This window comes from Macaca thibetana, chromosome 15, assembly GCF_024542745.1.
Source record: "Macaca thibetana thibetana isolate TM-01 chromosome 15, ASM2454274v1, whole genome shotgun sequence".
Lineage (NCBI taxonomy): Eukaryota > Metazoa > Chordata > Mammalia > Primates > Cercopithecidae > Macaca > Macaca thibetana.
In genome coordinates, this window is record NC_065592.1 from 105323856 (window position 1) to 105345042 (window position 21187).

Consider the following 21187-nt stretch of genomic DNA (forward strand, 5'->3'; position numbering starts at 1 on the left):
AAGCAAACCCATCACCAAAAATCAAAATGTAAAAGACAATGATATTTTAATAAGCTGTGAGGAGAATGCATTAAAGATTCAATGTAGTTCTAAACAGTGAAAGGCAAGATACTCTGACTGGAAGAATACTCATTATTGCTTTTGAAATTCTAGGCAAAATATTCATTGGTTTAAAACAGTTCAGGATAAAATATTTCACTTTCATTGAGTAGCTTGCATTGGACAGCAATAAAGAAAGCTGGACAAAATACACACACACACACACACACACACTGAAGGACCAGAGATCTCAGTCTCATGCAGACAGAGCTTGAGGGGCTACAGTCCCTGAGAAAAGGGAAGGAAGCACAAGAATGAAGCAACAGGTTCACATGGGCTTTTCTCCTAAGGCCTTTACACATTTGCACAGCAGGAGCAGAGAATCCAAGCAGAAAAAGGTAAGTTCTCTGAGTTAAGGAAAAATATACAAAAACTCCGTTTAAACAAACAACTATGACTTCTTCTAATCAGATGTAGTAAACGTATAACAACAATGAAAAATCAATTTAATAAGCACTGTATGTTTTTAAACCCCAAAGGAATGTGGAGGCAAACAGGACTAAGTCACAGACGATGTGAGTGAGAGAGAGAGAGAGAAAGAGAGAGGGAGAGAGAGAGAGAAAGAGGGAGGGAGAGAGAGAAAGAGAGAGGGAGAGATGGAGTGTGTGTGTGTGTGTGTGTGTGTGTGTGTGTATGCATGTGCATGTGTGCATGTGTTAAAGGAACTGACTGGCCCAAATGTGGAGGTTAGCAAGTCCCAAATCTACAAGGAAGTCTGGCAGGCTGGAGACCTAGAAAAGAGTTGACTTTCAAGTCTGAATGGAGTTTTCTAGCAGAATTGCCTTTTCTTCATTGGAAGTCAGTATTTTTCTTAAAGACTTCCAATGATGGGATGAGACCCACTGACATTATGAAGGGCAATCTGCTTTACTCAAAGTCTACTGATGTAAACATTAATCCTATCCAAAATATACCTTCACAGAAATATCTAGAATAGTGTTTGACCAAATATCTGAGTACCGTGACTGCTCAAGTTAACACATAAAATTAAAGTGTTGTTCAAGTTTTCTATTTTCTTATTTCTCCTGTATCTGGTTGTTCTATCCATTATTGAAAGAGGGATATTGAAGTCTCTTACTATTAGTGTGGAACTATTTCTCCCTCTATTCTGTCAATGCTTGCTTCTTAGATTTAGGAATTCTGGGATTTGGTGCACGTATGTTTACAAGTGTTATAACTTGGTAAATTGACACTTTAATCAATGTATCATGTGATTTTTGTGTCTTGTAACCATTTTTGATTTAAAGTCTATTTTGTCTGGTATTAATATGGCCACCCCTGCTCTTTTTTTGGGTTACTGTTTGCATGAGATATCTTTTTGCATCCTTTCACTTTCAATGTAGGTATGTCCTTAGATCTGAAGTGCTTCTCTTGTAGACTGAATCTATTTGGATCACATATTTTTATCTCTTCTGCCAATCTGTAACTTTTGATGGGGTAGTTTAATTCATTTACTTTTTAAAAATTATTTATTAATTTATTCTGAGACAGAGTCTTGCTCTGTCACCCAGGCTGGAGTGCAGTGGCACAATCTCTTAGTTATGTACATGTCATCTCCAGAATTTTTTGTTCATTTTTACAATTTTTCTCTTTGTTGATATTCTTACTTTTAATATATCATTTTTCTTATTTCTTTTAGTTCTATTCCTATGTTGTCATTTAGCTCTTTCAGCATATTTAAAACAAATTTTTAAAAGTCTTTTTTAAAAATAAGTCTGGTGCTGTGTTTTCTCATGTATGAAGATCCACAGAAGCAACTTTCAATATTTTCAGTTGTTGCTTCTAGTATTTACCTATATGTTTCCAAATAATTTGTTATTTTGCTAAATTGACTTATTTATTGTATACATTATCTATTGACACCTGTTGAACATTTGAGGTTTAATTTTTCTTTCTTTTTGCTCATGTTTACTTCCTCCTCCCCTCATGTTTTCAATGTAATTCTATTATAATTGGAGTTTTAAATGGTAGTTCATGTTTACATTATCATAATTACGTAAATATTGTTTGTTGCTGAACACAGAATTCTTGTGGAGGAGGTTCATTCAATGTCCCTCTTCCCCATGGGGGAATAGTTTTTGTTTCTGTTACTTATAACTTTAAGTATATCATGTGTTTATCCTGTGAAGTGAAGTTGTAGTACCTTACCAGTTTCCTCATAATGATGAAATAAATGAAATCTGTAGAGTATGTTCATTTTATATCTGTATGAGAGTCACGATTTTATCCTGTTTTGAAAATAGTTCTTTTACAAGTGCCCCTGACTGATTAGAACATCTATCCAAAGAAATGTGGAACAGAAAAACACAAATACATTTTTAAAAGATTTAGTGTCACAGGCATTTAAAAATTGTGATAAAATATATATAATCTACAGTTTACCATTTTAACTATTTTGGTGACATTAAGTGCATTTGTATTGTGCAACCATCACTACTGTCCATCTCCAAAACTTTTTATTATCTCAAAGTGAAATTCTATACCTTGTGCTCACTTCGGCAACACATATACTAAAATTGAAGTGATACAGAGAAGATTAGCATGGCCCCTGAGCAAGGATGAAATTCTCTACCCATTAAACAGTAACTCCTCGTTATTTCTTCCCTAAGCCTCCAGGAACCACTGTTCTACTTTATGTCTCTACAAAGCACTATATAATGTTACCTATGGGTTTTTCATATATAATTTTTATTATGTTGAGGTACCTTCCTTCTTTTCCTAGTTTGCTGAATTTTTTTTAATCATAAAAGGATGTTGAATTTTGTCAAATGCTTTTTCTGCATCATTTAAGATAATTATGGTTTGTTTTCCCCATTCATTCTATTAATGTGGTGTACTGATCAATTTTTGTATGTTGAACCATCCTTGCATTACAATAATAAACCTCACTTGGTCACAGTGTATAATATCCTAGTTTTAATGTTACTAAATTCAATTTGCTAGTATTTTTGGGGATTTTTGTATTAATATTCTTAAGGTATATTGTTCTGTAGTTTTCTTTTCTTGTAGTGTCTTTGCCTAGTTTTGGTGTCAGGATAATGCTGGCCTCACAGAATAAGTTAGAAAGTGTTTTTTCTGATTCAACTTTTTGGAAACATTTGAGAAGGATTTATGGTGGTTCTTCTTAAATATTTGGTAGAATTTACCTGTGAAGCCATCAGGTGCAGGGATTTTCTTTGTTGAGAGGTTTTGTTATTATTATTAGTTATCTGTCTATTCAGATTTTCTACCTTTTCATGGTTCAGTTTTGGTAGGTTTGTGTTCCGAAGAATTAGTCCATTTCATCTGGATCATCTTACTTCTTGGTGTACAGTTGTTCCTAGTACTCACTTAAAGTCATTTTTATTTGTAGAATCTGTAGCAATGGCTTCACTTTCATTTCTGACTTCAGTAATTTGAGTCCTCTTTTTCTTGTCAGGCTAGCCTAAGGTTTGTCAATTTTGTTGATCTTTTCAAAGAACCTACTTTGGATTTCATTTATTGTCTCTATTTTTTTTTCTATTCCTTATTTATATTTGCTCTAATCTGTGTCATTTCCTCTTTCTGCTAGCTTTTAGTTTAGTTTGTGCTTTTCTAGTTCCTTAAGTTGTAAAGTTAGGTTGTTGATTTGAGATTTCTCCTTACTAAATATATGTTTACAGCTATAAATTTCCCTTTTATCTCTGCTTTTACTGCATCTCGTAAGTTTCTGTATGTTGATTCATCTCTAAGTTTTTTCTAATTTCCCCTGTGATTTCTTTTTTGACCCACTGGTCATTTAAAAGTGTGTTTAATTTCCACCTATTTGTAAATTTACCAGTTTTCTTCTGTTATTATTTCTAACTTAATCCTGTTGTGGTCAGAGAAGATAATTTGTATGCTGTATATCTTTGTGTATCTATTGAGACTTGTTTTGTGGCCTAACATACGGTTTATCTTTGTGAATGTCCCATGTGCATTTGAGAAAAATGTAGATTCTCTTGTGTTTTTGGAGTATTCTGCATATGTCTGTTAGATCTAGTTGGTTTATTGTCTAGTTGGTATTCAAGTCCTCTATTTACTGACATTTTCTGTCTCGCTTTCATATTCATTTATAAAAGTGGAGTATTGAAGTCTCCAACTATTACTGTAGAACTATTTCATCCTTCTGAAATTTTTTGCTTCATATATTTTGATGGTCTGTTATTAGATGTATAAATGTTTATATTTTTGGTAAGTTGATTCCTTTGTCAATATATAACGTCCTTTTTGTCTTTTGTAACAGGTTTTGAGTTAAAGTCAATATCATTTGATGTTAGTATAGATCCTCTTTTGGTTACTATTTGCATGAAATATCTTCTTCTGTCCTTTCACTTTCAACCTCTTTGTATCTTTGAATCTAAAAAGTCTTCTTTTAGACAGCATATAGATGATCATGGTTTTAAAATTCATTCTGCAAATCTCTGTCTTTAGATTGGAGAGTTTAATCCATTTATATTTGAAGTAATTACTGATATGAAAGGACTTACTTCTGCTATTTTGCTATTTTTTTCTATAGGCTTGTAGATTTCTTATTCCTTATTTCTTGCTTTACTGCTTCCTTTTAGTTTAGTTGACTTTTTGTAATGAAACATTTTAATTCTCTTTATATTGCCTTTTGTGTATGTTCTATATCTATTTTCTTTGTGGAGTTGCCATGGGGATTGCATTTAACAGCCTAAAGTTATAACACTCTAATTTGAATTTTTACCAGCTTCACTTCAATAGCATACAAAATGTCTGCTTCTATACAGTTCTGTCCCTACCTCTTTCACTTATTGATGTCACAAATTACAATATTTTTCTGGATTTTTAAATTTTTAAAATAGATTCAGGGTGTGCAAGTGCATTTTTGTTTCATGGATATACTGATTGCATAGTGATGAAGTCTGGGCTTTTTAGCGTAACCATCCCCTGAATAGTGCACATTATACACAATAAGTAATTTATCATCCCTCACCTCCCTCCTCTCACCTTTTGGAATCTCTAATGTCTAATCTTCCACTCTCTATGTCCATGTGTACACATTGTTGAGCTCCCATGTATATAAAATATAACTTTAAACATTTTAAAATTTTATGGTGAGACTTTGAATTTTCTGTTTCTTTGTATGCTTTGTGATTTTTATTGAAAACTATATATTTGAATCTATAATATGATAACTTTAGAAATCTGACTCTTCTTTCTCCAGAGGTTTGCTTTTTTTTTTTTTTTTTTTTAACAAAAATTGTTGTAGGATGTCTTTGTGCTAGGAATCAGACTTAGTTGTAAACTTCAGGTTTTCTCAGGTTTTTTTTTAAGCCCATGTCTTTCCCTGAGCATGTGTGGTGCCTTCCTACACTCCCCCATATATGTGGTTGCTTTGGAATGTCCTAATTCTTAAATGTCAGCCAAGTCTTCCCCTGGAAGCTGCAACCCTTCAAATAAATTCCAGAGTTTCAAAATAATTACATCAGGCCGGGCGCAGTGGCTCATGCCTGTAGTCCCAGCACTTTGGGAGGCCGATTCAGGCAGATCACCTGAGGTTAGGGGTTTGAGACCAGCCTGACCAACATGGTGAAACCCTGTCTCTACTAAAAGTACAAAATTAGCTGGATGTAGTGGTACATACCTGTAATCCCAGCTACTTGGGAAGCTGAGGCAGGAGAATTGCTTGAACCTGGGAGGCAGATGTTGCAGTGAGCCGAGATCACACCATTGCACTCTGGCCTGGGCAACAAGAGCGAAACTCTGTCTCAAAAAAAAAAAAAAAAAAAAAAAAAACCACACAAAATAATTACACCAGATAGATTCATCCAGCACAATTGTTGTTAAAGTGAAGAGAGGGATTCTTCGTGCTTCCTGTTCACCCATCTACCCTAATGACACAAACCCATGTCACCGGGTTTGAAACCTGCATATATTTTATCAGACTGCATAATGAATACAGTTTCTCTGAAATGTTACTTTAAAATTAATCTGTCATAGAGTATATGTGGCAAAGCCATTTAAGAAAAAAGGAAACTTTAGGTCTGTCAAATAGAGATCATCTGACCAAACTGACATGATAGATAGTGTCACATAAGTTCACCTTCATTGCCAGTCCAACTTAATACAATATAGGATTGAAGATGAACTATCTGTAGGAATATTGGTCTGCACTCTTTTTGCTCGTGTCCCAGAGGGTGGTAGGGGTATTGCACTGCACTAAAATCTTCTCTCTCTTGAACCTGATGCCTTTTATAATTTCACAAATACAATGTGTCACTCTGTGCTACTAATAAATATTTAATGTGTATCTATCATTTTAAAAGGGAGATGCGAATAACCTGTCCAGTGTCTTGGCTCTTACATGGAGCTCTGGTGTCTGGAAGCACTTCACCTCTCAGAACGTGATAGCCTTATTTCACTTAGAGAATACATAATCTTTTCTTTAAAATGTATACACTTATAAACTTATAAAAGCAATATGATACGGCCGGATGTGGTGGCTCATGCCTGTAATCCCAGCACTTTGGGAGGCCGAGGCGGGCAGATCACGAGGTCAGGAGATTGAGACCATCCTGGCTAACATGGTGAAACCCTGTCTCTACTAAAAATGCAAAAAATTAGCCAGGCATGGTGGCGGGCACCTGTAATCCCAGCTACTCGGGAGGCTGAGGCAGGAGAATGGCATGAACCTGGGAGGCGGAGCTGGCAGTGAGCTGAGATCGCACCACTGCACTGCAGCTGGGGTGACAGAGCAAGACTCTGTCTCAAAAAAAAACCAAAAAAAAAGCAATATAATACAATACCAACATTTTGAAAAGTATATATATATATTTTGTGAGACAGAGTTTTGCTCTTGTGGTCCAGGCTGGAGTGTAATGGCATGATCTCGGCTCACTGCAACCTCCACCTCCTGGGTTCAAGAGATTCTCCTGCCCCAGCCTCCTGAGTAGCCGGGATTACAGGCATGCGTCACCATGCCCGGCTAATTTTTGCAACAAGAGCGAAATTCCATCTCAAAAACAAAGCACAAAAAACCAAAAAAAAAAAAAAAGAAAAAGAAAAAGAAAAAAAAGAAACACGGATACAAAATACTAGAATAAAAATGAACAGAACATCAGTGAGTGGTGGGAAAACTTCAAGTAACCTAATATATACACGTAACTGGAGTCTCTAGAGAAAGATAAAGCACAATAACTCAAAAAAATAAAAATAAAAACTTTTCAAATCTGATGAAAATCTAGACTCTCAGAACCAGAAACCTCAACAAATCACAAGGACAAGAAACATGAAAAAAACTAAGCCAAGGCACATCACAGTCAAATTGCTGGAAAAACTGACGTCAGTGACAATGGCAGCCAGAATAAAGAAAGACACACTGCATAGGAAGGAATGAAGATAAGGAGAACATCAGGTCTTTCTGATTTTTGTGTTTTGTTTTCGTCAGAAAAACACAAGCCTGCATATAATGAAGCAGTACCTTAAAGTACTGAAAGAAAAAAAAACACAAAAAACCTGTCATCCTAAAATTCTGTACCAAAAGAAAATAGCTTCCAAAAACGTAGACATAATAAAGACTTTTTAAGGCATACAAAAATGGAAAGACTAAATTAGCAGCAGATCTGCACTATAACAAATGTGGTTTTCTACATTTTGAAATGAAGGAGATTGATCCCAGAAGGAAATCTGGATGCACACCGAGTCATAAAGGGCAATGGAAGTGGCCGGTGTGGTAGAAGATCTATGGAAGACTTCCCTCCTTCTGTTAAAATTTTCTTTAAAAGGTAATCGATTGTTTCGAGCAAAAATAATAACAATGTGGCTGGGTGCAGTGGCTCATGCCTATAATCCCAGCACTTTGGGAGGCTGAGGTGCGCGGATCACTTGACATCAGGAGTTCGAGACCAGTTTGATCAACATGGTGAAACCCTATCTCTACCAGAAATACAAAAATTAGCTGGGTGTGGTGGCAGGTGCCTATACTCAGGAGGCTGAGGCAGGAGAATTGCTTGAACCCGGGAGGTGGAGGTTGCAGTGAGCCAAGATCGTGCCACTACACTTCAGCCTGGGTGACAGAGTGAGACTGTCTCAAATAATAATAATACTAATAATACTAATAATGATGATGATGATGCAGTATGAGGTCTACAACATGTAGGTATAAAATATATGACAGCATTAGCCCAAAAGCTAGAGGATACCAAATGGAAATTCACTGAGATGGAGTCTCGCTGTGTCTCCCAGGCTGGAGTACAGTGGCATGATCTCGGCTCACTGCAAGCTCCGCCTCCCGGGTTCACGCCATTCTCCCGCCTCAGCCTCCCAAGTAGCTGAGACTACAGGCGCCCACCACCACGCCCGGCTAGTTTTTTATATTTTTAGTAGAGACGGGGTTTCACCATGTTAGCCAGGATAGTCTCGATCTCCTGACCTAGTGATCCACCCGCCTCGGCCTCCCAAAGTGCTGGGATTACAGGCTTGAGCCACCGCGCCCGGCCGAAATTCACTCTTGTAAGCCTCTTTTTTTATATGCAAAGAGGCGTGATATTATTTCACAATAGATAACTATAGATTAAAGATGCATATTATAAACACTGAATCAACTTTTTTTTTTTTTTTTTTTTTTTTTTTTTTTGAGACGGAGTCTCGCTCTGTCGCCCAGGCTGGAGTGCAGTGGCCGGATCTCGGCTCACTGCAAGCTCCGCCTCCCGGGTTCCCGCCATTCTCCTGCCTCAGCCTCCCGAGTAGCTGGGACCACAGGCGCCGCCACCTCGCCCGGCTAATTTTTTGTGTTTTTAGTAGAGACGGGGTTTCGCCGTGTTAGCCAGGATGGTCTCGATCTCCTGACCTTGTGATCCGCCCGTCTCGGCCTCCCAAAGTGCTGGGATTACAGGCTTGAGCCACCGCGCCCGGCCTGAATCAACTTTTTTTTTAGATGGAGTCTCGCTCTGTCACCAGGCTGGAGTGCAGTAGCGTGATCCCGGCTAACTGTAACCTCCACCTCCCGGGTTCAAGAGATTATCCTGCCTCAGCCTCCGAAGTAGCTGGGACTACAGGCGCACGCCACCGCGTACTAAAAGTTTTGTATTTTTAGTAGAGACGGAGTTTCACCATATTGGCCAGGATGGTCTCAATCTCTTAACCTCGAGATCCACCTGCCTCAGCCTTCCAAAGTGCTAGGATTACAGGCGTGAGCCACCGTGCCAGGCCTTGAATCAACTTTTATAGGAACAAAGGAGTTGTATCTACTAAGGCAAAAAGTAGGAAAATCTAGGATCATAAAAATTGCTCAATTAATTAAAAAAAAAAAAGAGAAAAAAGGAAACAAACGACAGATAAACATATAGAAAACCAAGAGCCAGATGATGGATTTAAACCCAAGTATGTCAACAATCACATTAAATCTAAATGTTCTAAACATTCCAATTTTAAAAGATTATCAGACTGGAAAGATTGCAAGACCTATCCAATTACTGCCTATAATAAATTAAAAAGGCACAGGTTAAAAGTAAAAGAAAGGAAAAAGATATGTTTAAAAAATGAAAATAAAGCTAGAATAACTACATTAATAGATTTAGTGCAAATATTGTTACCAGGACAAAAAAATGGTCATTTCGTAATTATAAAGGAGTCAACTAATCAAGAGAAAATAATAATTTCTAATTTTTCTATACCTAATAATGGAGCTACAAAATACAGGAAGCAAAAACTGATAGAACTGGAAGGAAAAACAGGCAAATATAAATTATACTCAGAGATTCCAACACACTCTCTTGACAATTGACAGAACAAGTATACAGAATATCAGTAAGATTATAGAAGATTTTGACAACAATATCAAGTTAACCTGATCTAATTGACATAGAACAGTCAAAAATAGCAAATACAAATTATTTTCACATGCACATGGGAAATTTACCAAGATATTTTCTGGGCCATTAAAAAATCCCAAAAGTATAAAATGACTTAAATTGTACAAAGTATGCTCCCAGACCATAAATGGAATTAAATTAGAAATCAATAACAAAAAATTATCTAGAAAATCTAATATGTGGGAACTAAATTAATTCTAAATAACTCAGAGTTCAAGAAGAAATAAAAAGGGAGATTAGAAAGTAAGTTGAACTCGCCGGGCGCGGTGGCTCACGCCTGTAATCCCAGCACTTTGGGAGGCCGAGGCGGGCGGATCACAAGGTCAGGAGATCGAGACCACGGTGAAACCCCGTCTCTACTAAAAATACAAAAAAAAATTAGCCGGGCGCGGTTGTGGGCGCCTGTAGTCCCAGCTACTCGGGAGGCTGAGGCAGGAGAATGGCGTGAACCCGGGAGGCGGAGCTTGCAGTGAGCCGAGATCGCGCCACTGCACTCCAGCCTGGGCGACAGAGCGAGACTCCGTCTCAAAAAAAAAAAAAAAAAAAAAAAGAAAGTAAGTTGAACTCAATAAAAATAAAAACACAATATCTAGAAATCTGTGAGATCAGCTAAAGCAGTACTCAGAAGGAAATTTATAGCAGTAAACTATCTTTTTTAGAAAAAAGCAAAAGGAAAAATCAATAATCTGTTTCTACCTTATACAGCTAAAAATAAGTCAAATGCAAAGTAAGCCGAAGAAAAATAATAAACAGCATAAATGAATGAAAGAGAAATAGAACAGAGAATATCAATGAAACCAAAGCTAATTCTTTAAGGCAAAGAGAATGGATAAATCTCAAGTCAGACTGGTCAGAAAAAAGGAGAGACAGAAGAAACAAATAACCAGTATCAGGAATGATAGTGGTAACGTCACGACTGATTCCACAGATATAAAAAGATAACAAGGGGATACTATTTTTAAAAAACCTTTCTGCTAACAAATGGAAATTTAGATATACAAATTATTTTAAAGACACAGTCTATCAGTGCTTACTCAAGAAGAAACAGATAACCTAAATAGCTTCATATCTGTGAAGCTATTTAAGTTGAAGAAGTTTATTCTGTAGTTAAAAATCTTGAACAAAGAAAGCTCAAGACTTGTGGCTTAACTAGTGAATTCTGTCAAAAATTTAAGGAAGAAATAATGCTAAATCTAACAAACTGTTCCAGAAAATTGGAGATGAAGGAATATTTCCCAATTTATCCTTTAAGATAAGCATTGCCCTGAAATCAAAACCGGGCTTTTTTTAAAAAAAAAAAAAAAGGAAAGAAAAGAAAACTGCAGGTTGATGTCTCCGTGACTATAGATACAAAAATTCTTAACAATTTTTTTTTTTTTAAATCAAAACCAAAAATATATGACCAAGTGAGGTTTATCCCAGAAATAGTATCCCAGGGTTGGTTTAATATTTAAAAATCAATCAGTAGAATCCACCATATTAACAAACTAAAAAACACCATACAATAGTTTCAATTGATACACAAAAAATATTTGATAAAATCCTACTTCCATTCCCGATTTAAAAAAAAAAACAAAAAACTCTCGGCAACTAAAAATAGAAGTGAACTTCCTCAAGCTGATAAAGAGTATGTGCAGAAAATCTACTGCTAACATTAAACTTAATTGTGTATGATTAAAGCTCTCTTCCTAAGTCCAAAAATAAAGCAAGGATATTTGCTTTACTCACTTATTTTCAAAATTATGGTAAAGCTCATAGCCAGTACAATCAGGGAAGAAAAAGAAACAAAGGCATCTAGAGTGATAAGGACTAAGGGGAAAAAATGTCATTCTATGCACAATAGGATCATCTATGTAGAATATACAATGGAGTCTCCAAAAACTTCTAGGCTGGGCGCGGTGGCTCACGCCTGTAATCCCAGCACTTTGGGAGGCTGAGGCGGGCGGATTGCCTGAGGTCAGGAGTTTGAGACCAGTCTGACCAACATGGTGATATCCCGTCGCTACTAAAAATTCAAAAAAATTAGCCGGGCCTGATGGCGTGCGCCTGTAATCCCAGCTACTCGGGAGGCTGAGGCAGGGGAATTGCTTGAACCAGGGAGGTGGAGGTTGCAGTGAGCCGAAATTGTGCCACTGTACTCCAGCCTGGGCCACAGAGTGAGACTCCATCTCAAAAAAAGAAAATCAAAAACACAAAAACCTTCTAGGACAAATAGATGACTTTAACAAGTTGCAGGAAACACAATCTATATTTTTTTAAAAAAACTTGTTTTATTTCTAATAATCATATCAAATAATGGGAAACTGAAAATTTTTTTTTTTTTTTCCAGACGGAGTCTCGCTCTGTCGCCCAGGCTGGAGTGCAGTGGCGCGATCTCGGCTCACTGCAAGCTCTGCCTCCAGGGTTCACGCCATTCTCCTGCCTCAGCCTCCCGAGTAGCTGGGACTACAGGCGCCCGCCACCACGCCCAGCTAATTTTTTGCATTTTTAGTAGAGACGGGGTTTCACCATGTTAGCCAGGATGGTCTCGATCTCCTGACCTCGTGATCCTCCCTTCTCGGCCTCTCAAAGTGCTGGGATTACAGGCTTGAGCCACCACCCCCGGCGGGGAAACTGAAAATTTAAAAACATCATTTACAGTAGCATCTAAGTATATTAAAATAGGATAAATCATTCAAAAGATTTATGTTACATATGACCATACATTTTATTTATTTATTTATTTTTATTTATATATATATTTTGAGACAGAGTCTCACTGTGTTGCCCAGGCTAAAGTCCAGTGGCACAATATCGGCTCATTGCAACCTCTGCTCCCGGGTTCAAGCGATTCTCTTGCATCAGCCTCCTGAGTAGCTGGGATTACAGGTGTGCGCCACCACGCCCAGCTAATTTTTGTATTTTTAGTAGAGAAGGAGTTTCACCATGTTGGCCAGGCTGGTCTTGAACTCCTGGCCTTAGGTGATTCTCCAACCTCAGCCTCCCAAAATGCTGGGATTACAAGCGTGAGCCACTGTGCCAGGCCTGATCATACATTTTAGTTATACATGTGTTATGAAGACAATAAAATATTGCTACTTTTTTGCTTAAATACAATTAACTTTTAAAGATACTTAACAAAAAACATGTTTTTCACGTTTTCATTATTGTTTGTACTCTTCATTCCTTCTTGTAAATCCATATTTCCGTGTGGTGTCATTTTCCTTCTGCCTTAAGGACAGACATCCTTTAACATTTCCTGTAGTTCAGGTCTCCTGTCAGCTTTGCTGGACTAAAAATATATTTGTCTTTTTAAAAATCAACTTTATTTTTTGGAGCAATTTTAGGTTCATAGCAAAATTGAGCAGAAAGTACAGCATTTCCATAAACCCCCTTTACCAACACACGCACAACCTCTCCCACTATCAACATTCCATACAAGAGAGGTACATTTGCTACAACTGATGAAGATACATTGACCCATCAATATCACCCAAGTCCATCCTTGATATTAAGGTTCACTCTTGGTATTGTACATTCTATGGGTTTGCACAAATATATAATGATGTGTATTCACCATTACAGTATCATACAGATTACTTTTACTACTTCTGTGCCCCACTTCTTCATCCCCTTCTCCTCCCTAACACCTGGCAACCACTGATCTTTTTACTGTCTCCATAGTTTTGCCTTTCCCAGAATGTTTTGTTATCACACAGTATGTAGCCTTTTCAGATTGGTTTCTACCACTTCGTCATTTGCATTTGTTCCTCCATGTTTTTTCATGGCTTGATAGCTCATTGCTTTTTAACACTGAACAATATCCCATTGTCTGACGGCACCATAGTTTATTTTTTTTCATTCACTTACTGAAGGACATTTTGGTTCCTTCCAAGTTTTGGCAGTTATGAATAAGGCAGCTGTGTGCAGGTTTGTGTGTGGACATAAGTTTTCAACACCTTGGGCAAATACTTAAGAGCTTAATTACTGGATCATATGGTAAGGGTGTGTTTAGTTTCATTTGGCAAACTGTACTGCCGAGTGGCTGTACCGGCTGGGTGCGGTGGCTCATGCCTGTAATCCCAGCACTTTGAGAGGCCAAGGCAGGTGGATCACCTGAGGTCAGGAGTTTGAGACCAGTCCGAGCAATATGGTGAAACCCTGTCTCTACTAAAATTAGATGGGTCTGGTGGTGCATGCCTGTAATCCCAGAATTTTGGGAGGCTGAGGCGGGCAGATCACTTGAGGTCAGGAGTTCGAGACCAGACTGACCAATGTGGTAAAATCCCATCTCTACTAAAAATACTAAAAGTAGCTAGGTATGATGGCGCACGCCTGTAATCCTAGCTACTGGGGAGGCTGAGGCATGAGAATCACTTGAACATGGAAGGTGGAGGTTACAGTGAGCCAATATCCCACCACTAGACTCCAGCCTGGGCAACAGAGCGAGACCCTGTCTCAAAAAATTAAATTAAATTAAATTAAATTAAAAAGTGGCTGTACCGTTCTGCATTCCCATCAATAATGAATGAGAGTTCCCACTGCTCCACATCTTCACCAGTATTTGGAGTTGTCAGTGTTGTGAAGTTTTGTGATTCTAACAGGTGTGTAGTGGTATCTAAATGTTAATTTACAATTCTGTAAAGACATATGATGTTAAGCATGTTTTCATATGCTTATTTGCCATCTGTATATCTTCTTTGGTAAGATGTCTGTTCAAATTTCATTTTATTTTAATTAATTAATTAATTATTATTTTATGTGCACATAATCTTAACACGCTTTTAAGCACACAGGTTAACTACAAGCAAAATGCTATACAGCAGCTCTCTGGAATATTTTCTCTTGCATAACTGAAACTATACCCACTGAACAGCAATGCCTCATTTTCCTCTTCCCCTGGTAATCAGCATTCTACTTTCCATTTCTATGGTGTTTGATTACTTTCCTCATATAAGTGGAATCATGCAGTACGTTTCCTTCTGTGCCTGGCTTATTTCACATAGCATAATGTCCTTAAGGTTCATCCATGTTGTCACATATGATAAAATTTCTTTCTTTCTTAAGGCTGAATAATATTCCACTGTGTGCATATAGCACATTTTCTTTATTCATTATCTGTTGATGGACATTTAGATTGCTTCTACATCCTGGCTGTTGTGAATAATGTTGTAATAAACATGAGTTTGCAAATATCTCTTTGAGACACTGATTTTAATACCTTAGGATAAATAACCTAGAAGCGGAGTTGCCAGATCATAGGAATAATTCTATTTTTAATTGTTTTGAGGAACTCCATGCTGTTTTCCACAGAGGCTGCACCATTTAACATTCCCATTAACAGTGCATAAGTGTTCCAATTTCTCCAAATCTTTGTCAATGCGATTTTTCTAATAATGGCCATCCTAACAAGTGTAGTTTTGTTTTGCATTTCTGTCATAATGGATGTTGAGCATCTTTTCATATACCTAATGGCCATTTGTATTGTCTTCTTTGGAGAAATGTCTATTCCAATTCTTTATGCATTTTTAAATTGATTTATTTGTTTTGTTTTGTTTTGCTTGGTATTGAGTTGTAGGAGTTTCTTAGGTATTTTGGATATTAATCCCTTATCAGATACATAATTCACAAATATATTTTCCATTCCATAGGTTGCCTTTCCACATTGTTGATTGTTTTTTGTTCTGTTTTGCTGTGCAGAAGCTTTTTTTTTTTTTTTTTTGAGACAGGGTCTCTCTGTTGCCCAGGCCAGAGTACAGTGGCACGATCTCAGCTCACTGCAACCTCTGCCTCCTGTGTTCAAGCAATTCTCGTGCCTCAGCCTTTGAAGTAGCTGGGACTACAGGCACGCACCACCACACCCGGATAATTTTTGGTTTTTTTTCTTTTTTTTTTTTTTTAAGTAGAGATAGTGTTTTGCCATATTAGCCAGACTGGTCTCGAACTCCTGGCCTCAAGTGATCCACCTGCCTCGGCCTTCCAAAATGCTGGGATTACAAGAGTGAGCCACCATGCCTGGCCCAGAAGCTTTTTATTTTGATGTAGCACCACTTGTCTATTTCTGCTTTTGTTGCCTGTGTTTTTGGTATTGTATCCAAAAAATCATTACCAAGAACAATGTCATGAAGAGTTTCCCCTCTGGTTTCTTCTGGAATATTACAGTTTCAAATTTTATATTTAAGCTCTTAATCCATTCTGATGTTTTTTTTGTTTGTTTTTTGTTTTTATTTTCGGTATATGGTGTATGGTAAGGGTCCATTATCATTCTTATGCATGTGGATATCCAGTTTTCCCAACACCATTTACTGAAGAGACTCTTCTCTCATTGTGTATTCTTGGCATCCTCTTGACGATCAGTTGACCATATGTATGCATGGATTTATTTCTGGGCTTTCTATTCCATTGATCTGCGTGTCTGTCTATATGCCAGAACCATACTTTAAAAATAATTGTATCTTTATAATGTGTTTTAAAATCAGGAAGTGTGGTGCCTCCAGTTTTGTTCTTCTTTGTTTTGGTGATTTGGGGTATTTTGTGGTTCTGTATGAATTTTATAATTTTTTTTTTATTTCTATAAAAAATGCTATGGGGGCGGTGGCTCATGCCTGTAATCCCAGCACTTTTGGAGGCCGAGGCAGGCAGATCAGGAGGTCAGGAGATCAAGACCATCCTGGCTAACACAGTGAAACTCTGTCTCTACTGAAAATACACAAAAATTAGCAGGGCGTTGTGGTGGGCGCCTGTAGTCCCAGCTACCCCGTAGGCTGAGGCAGGAGAATGGCATGAACTCAGGAGGTAGAGCTTGTGGTGAGCCGAGATGGTGCCACTGCACTCCAGCCTGGGCGACAGAGCAAGACCCTGTCTCAAATAAAAAAAAAAATGCCATGGGGATTTTGATAGGGATTGCATTGAATCATTGATCATTTTGAGTAGCATAGACATATTAACTACATGAAATCTTCCAACCCATGAGAACAGGATGTTTTTCTATGTGTTTGTATCTTTAATAATTTCTTTCATAAATGTTCTATAGTTTTCAGTATACAAGCCTTTTGCCTTTTTAATTAAGTTTATTTCTAACTGTTTTATTCTTTTGAAGCTACTGTAAATGGGATTGTGTTTAAATTTCCTTTTAATTTATTCAATGCTAGTGTATAGAAATGAAATTGTGGCCCAGACTGAAGTGCAGTAGCATGATCATAGTTCACTGTAACCTCAAGCTCCTGGGCTCAAGTGTTCCTCCTGCCTGAGCCTCCTGAGTAGCTGGGACGACAGGCGTGTGCCACCACATCCGGCTAATTTTTGTATTTTTTTGGTAGAGTCGGGGTTTCACCATGTTGGCCAAGTTGGTCTTGAACTTCTGATATCAAGTGATCTGCCCATCTTAGCCTACTAAAGTGCTGGGATTACAAGCGTGAGCCACCACTCCTGCTTTTTAAAAGCAACCCCCAGCCATGTAGAGTGTGCCAGGTGTCAGGTTCCACTTTGAGCTGGGGCCCGAGGGGAGTGGGTGGACGGGTGGCAAGTAGCTGAAAGAACACTCGAGCGACCATAGGCAGTTGGGACATGGATTTATTCTCTCTCTCCTACAGAGTCGGCAGTGCACTTATATGACTTACAGACAATAGTGGCTCAAAGCCAGGTATAAGCTCACACAAACAGGTTACATTAAATGGCTACATAAATATGATCACATAATGCACAGGGTTGTGTGCCCGCACTCTAGACCTGCTGTGTCATGCTGTGCTGGATGTCTGCCTCGGCCTGCTCCTGACTGAAGCACAGCCATTCTTTCTACACTCTATCCCCTAGACTGGGAGAGCCCTCGTCGTGGGAAGACGTACCCACAGGGAGGAACCCCGGTCTAATAGGTCACAGTAGCAATACAGGGAGCAACAACTCATTACTAATACTCCCATGGTGCTGCCTGTAATTATTAGGGTTCAGCGTAGGCCAGAGCCCAGAGACACCCACCGTGTCTGTAGGAGGTTGTCAGTAAGGCTCTCAACTGCCTTGATTTCCTGGGGAACTCCCTGCAAAGCTGCTGTTACGTTTTGTTGATTGTCAGGGATGAAGGTACAACATTGAGTTCCCAAAAGAGCACGGGTGCCACTTTGGGCAGCTGTTCATATATCTAGGACCATCCAGCTCTGCAGTACCACCTTCCTGGTTTGATCAACCTCGTCTGTCAGCAGAAGGAGGGCAACTCAGGTGTAATTCGAGGCCCAAGCAGTGTGCTCCATGAGGGCCGTAACTTGCATTTCCACAGTTATAACACCTGTTCCAGGAATGGTTAATGCTAAGGGGTAGAGCCATCGGGGGCTCGTTGAACTCGCAAAAACCAGGAATGTAGGGCCTCCCAGTTAGGTGGGCATCTAGGCAATGTGGGAATGACAGTGGCAGGCACATAAGGCCACCCCCAGGTACAGCAGCCAGTTCAGTTCACTGGCACATATGACTGTGTCTTCACAGACCCATAAACTCTGTGGGGACACAAAGTCCACTGGGGATCGACCTTGATGAGGCCGCCTATTCCATCATACCAGGTGTGGTGACATGTTATATTTATGCAGGCTATGGCGGGCATCTGCCCCACGGTGATGTTACCCCAGTGTTGCTCTATACATCGTGGTACCTGTGGTGGGGGCACCACGTGTTCTCCCACTAACCAGCTCCATCCATCATAGGCACTGTGGGTCAGCCAGGGGGCAGGCATGCTGTGGGTTTTGCTGTGCTATGTTCCAACGCCAGCCATGGGACCCCAAGTCTCTAACCGTGTCCAGTTTTCCACAGAAGCTGGATGTGTGTGCCAGGGCAAAAGCCATCTGCACTGCTGCTGGAGGGGTGGTGCAGATCCAACAGTTGGAAGCTTTGGTCACCTCAGCATAGGCACGGGCCCCAGTCCACGATGCTGTGGGAGCATGTCAACCTACTGTTGAAACGACAAAGCAGGCGCAGGTACCAACAGGGGTAACTCATAACCCTCAGGTAAAATACAGGACAACCTTTCATCTCCAGATAACAATGCAGCCACCAAGGACTTCTGCCCTGGGTGACGGTACCACACCCTTTCAGCTCCCCATGGTTCCCTTGGGTCCTGTATCCATGCCAAAGTAATCAGGGAGCTCATAATAGGACACACAGACAATACATATGTCCCCCAAAGGAGGGTTCCTTCCCCAGCCATTCCCCTATGAACAGTCAACCGTGGAGGCCACATACTAAATACCTGAGGAGTGGCATGTAAATCATACTGTAGCCCCCGACCCCCACACGCCCCCCGCCACCAGGGAGGTACAATAGCCAGCCATCGGCAATGGGGGGCTTGGAGGGTCCAGGACCAAAGCCAGTTGTTCTCTTCCCCTGCCTTCAGGGCCGTTGGGGCAGGCAACAACAATTACCATTCATCTCCATACCTGGTCGGGGGAGGTCATCTTTGGTGTGTGTCTGTAGCTGGATGCGGGTGGCGGTCCGGTGTAGCAGTCCCTGCACCAGCACCGGGCCGCCTTTCCGTGGCTGTTCATTCAAGGTTTGCAGCACCAGGTCCAACCTTGGACTCCAGCCCCACAAAGACAGGGGAGTAACATACAAGCATAACCTGTTTTTCAGGGGTCTGTTATATCGCTCAGTCATACCAGCAGCTTGTGGGTTATGTGGAACATGGAACCTCCACTTTATAACCATCCGTTGTGCCCACTGTTGTATCGGCTGTTCAGTAAAATGTGTTCCCTTGTCACTTTCAACAGTCAGAGGAGGACCGTATAGGGCACACAAGTGTTGCAGGGCCTGAATGGTCTGTTGCTGGTCGGCTATCCTGCAAGGGTAGGTAAACAACAGACCGGTGGCCACGTGTGCAGCTGTCCGCACATGCCTATGCCCCTGCAACCTTAGCAGCGGCCCGATGTAGACTATTTGCCACCTAGTCAAGGGAATCTGCCCTACTGTCGCTTGTTGTGTAACCTTGGACAGCTGTCTCCATCTCGGGTATGCCTGTGCACATGCTGGGTACTTTTAGCAGGCCTCCCAGGTATCTTGTGTGGGCAAGGATAGACCCCAGCGCTTATTGACCTGTTGCATTAGTTCACCTCCTGTATGGCCCAATTTTCAGTGCAGTCATTGGGCTACATCTTGTGTAGGTGCTGACTCCAACCACTGGACCTTGGCCAAAGCATCTGCCTTGTCATTCCCAGGGGCAGCCAAAGGCACATGGCCTGACACGTGATAAATAGTTACATCTTTTTGGTAGCCCCATTTCCCAGAGGTCTTGCCACATGGCCTGGCCCCAAATGGGCTGGTGGCCAACTAACCAATTCTGTAACTTCCAAGCAGTTAACCACAAGGTCAGGCCTCGATAAACTGCCCAGCTATTGGTACAGATTACCATAGGTGTCTCCTCCTTGGTGATCACCATCTACACTGTCCTGAGTTCAGCACATTGACTACTTTGCCCACACCCGGTATCAAACCATATGGTATCAGTACTAGGCTGGACCACAACAGCAGTCCAGGCAGTAATAACACCCCGGCCGGACCCATCCGTATACCATGCCCCATTGGGAATTGGGAAGCATCCTTCTTTAAATGGTGATGGCTCAAGGTTTAAGGGTGCCTCAGGAGACCCATGGCCTTACCTTGCATCTTGACTACAGGTCCCAAGACTTCTTGTAATTCTACTGCTAAGGGGTTCATACTCAGGGTACTCCACTATTCTAAGTAGGCACCCCACTTTGCTAAGGAGGATGTCTGTGCCATCTCAGTCTGGGGGGTCATTATCCATGGACATACCCACCCTGCTATTGGGTAAGTCATCTGCACGATGACTACAGCCTGCCTCGCCACACTCTCACAAGCCTGAAGGGCGGCATATGTAGCTGCTAATTGCTTCTTTATCAGTGAATACCGGAGCTCAGCTCCCTTTCAAAGTTGGGACCAAAAGCCTACCCATGTTCTAAAGTGCTCCGTGCGCTGCCGCAGGCTCCAGCCGAAACCATCTGTGGCCACATGCACATCAAGTTCAAATGGGCACCCTGGATCAATTACTCAAAGGGCCTGCACTTACTGTATGGCCTGCTTGGCTGCCAGAAAAGCCATCTGAGCCTCATTGTCTCAATCCCAGGTAGCTCCCTTTTTTGTCAGCTGATACAGTGGTTTATCATCTGAGTCAAATGGGGCCCAAATGCCCGCCAATATCCCAAGAGGCCCGCAAAAGTCTGTAGCTGCCTCATCATTGTGAGCTGGGGATATGCCTGAATTTTATCAATGATGACCTCTGG

The 21187-nt window shown here is 40.2% G+C and overlaps 1 protein-coding gene and 1 non-coding gene across 4 annotated transcripts in view; one reads left to right on the top strand and one right to left on the bottom strand.

Moving 5' to 3' along the window:
* Nucleotides 1-21187, bottom strand: part of NINJ1 (ninjurin 1) — an 868176-nt gene that overhangs the window by 248618 nt on the left and 598371 nt on the right. The window lies entirely within an intron of this gene.
* On the top strand, nucleotides 2586-2697 carry LOC126938232 (U6 spliceosomal RNA). Its single transcript, XR_007720043.1, has one exon. It is a non-coding gene; the product is annotated as a U6 spliceosomal RNA (small nuclear RNA).